Source organism: Martes martes, assembly GCF_963455335.1.
Source record: "Martes martes genome assembly, chromosome: X".
Taxonomy (NCBI): Eukaryota; Metazoa; Chordata; class Mammalia; order Carnivora; family Mustelidae; genus Martes; species Martes martes.
In genome coordinates this window covers 65,740,976-65,742,591 of record NC_137897.1, presented here as the reverse complement: position 1 = coordinate 65,742,591, position 1,616 = coordinate 65,740,976, and the positions used below count along the sequence as shown (strand labels likewise).

General features: G+C 34.7%; 1 pseudogene across 1 annotated transcript; it reads left to right on the top strand.

Annotated features, from left to right (window-relative positions):
• The first annotated feature begins 1,093 nt into the window (after positions 1 to 1,093).
• On the top strand, positions 1,094 to 1,409 carry LOC308337405 (non-histone chromosomal protein HMG-14-like; annotated as a pseudogene). Its single transcript has one exon. The product of its transcript is annotated as a non-histone chromosomal protein HMG-14-like (transcript).
• The last annotated feature ends 207 nt before the right edge of the window (positions 1,410 to 1,616 follow it).

The window sequence follows — 1,616 nt, the reverse complement described above, 5'->3', positions numbered from 1 at the left end:
TACTAGCTCAGTTTGAAAAAAGCATAGAAGACACTGGAGAATGCCTTACAGTAGAAATAAATCCATAGTTATATGGTCAATTAATCTAGCAAAGGAGACAAGAATATAGAATGGTAAAAAGAAAGTCTTTTCATCAAATGATGTTGGGAAAACTTAACAACCACATATAAAAGAATTAGAGTGCACTACTTTCTAACACCATACACAGAAATAAATTCAAAATGGATTAAAGACCTAAATGTGACACCTGAAACTATAAAAATCCTAAAAGAGAGCACAGGCAATAATTTCTCTGACATTAACCAAAGCAACATTTTTTAAAATACAGATCTCCTAAGGAAAGGGAAACAAAAGCAAAATTGAACTATTGTAACTATATCAAAATAAAAAGTTTTTGCAGCAAACCATCAACAAAACAAAAAGAAAGCTTACTTAATGGTAGAAGGTATGTGCAAATGATATATCCTATAAGGGGTCAGTCTCCATAATATATAAAGAACTCATACAACTCAAGACCAAAAAAACGAAACAATCTGATTAAAAAGGGAAACATCCTGAATAGACATTTTCCCAAAGAAGACGTACAGATGACTTACTGACACATGAAAAGTTTATCCACATCAGTCATTGTCATCAGGGAAATGCAAATCAAAACCACAATGAGATAGCACCTCACATGAGTTAGAATGGCTAAAGTCAAAATTATAAAAAATAACAAGTGTTGATGAAGATGTGGAGAAAAAATAACCCTTGTGTACTCTTGTACACAAGGTGGGAATATAAATTGATATAGTTGTTGTGGAAAATACTATGGAGATTCCTCAAAAAATTAAAAAAAATAAAAATACTATATGATCCAATAATGCCACTATTGGGTATTTATGCTCCCAAATACAAAAACTTAATGCAAAAATATATATGCAACCCCAAGTTTATTGTAGCATTATTTACAATAGTCAAGATACGGAAGCAACCTAAGTGTTCATCCATAGTTGAAAATATAAAGAAGAAATAGTATAGAGCCCAGCTTCATGAAGGCTCTAAGTACCCCACGGACCTCAGGCACCCAGCATGTGCCAGCCCTATTGCCATGATGCCCAAGAGAAAGTTCAGCTCCACTGAAGGGGTGGTGAAGGAGGAGCCCAAGAGGAGATTGGCGAAGTTGTTAGTCAAATGTGCTCCTGCAAAAGTGGAAACAATAAAGTCAGAGAATGTGGCAGGAAGGAATAAATCTTCAGGCAACAAAAAAAGTGGAAACAAAGGGGGATGGGGGACCAAAAGGAAAAGAGGCTGAAGTGGCTAACCAAGAAATGAAAGAAGACTTACTTGCAGGAAAAGGAGAAACTAAAGAGGAGGAGAGTATAGCCTCTAATGTAGCAGGAGAGAAAGAAGCCAAGTCTGATGAATAACATATACTATGTCTTATCAGTGGTCTTTGTCTCCTCTCTTGTACAATCCAGAGGAATATTTTTATCAGCTATTTTGTAAATGCAAGTTTTTTAGTAGCTCTAGAAACATTTTTGAGAAAGAGAGAATCCACCTCTTGCCTTTTTTTTAGGTATAATTTTTTTAAGAGGTGAAATAACTTTCTGGTTGTTTATTTTTGTTACAACCAG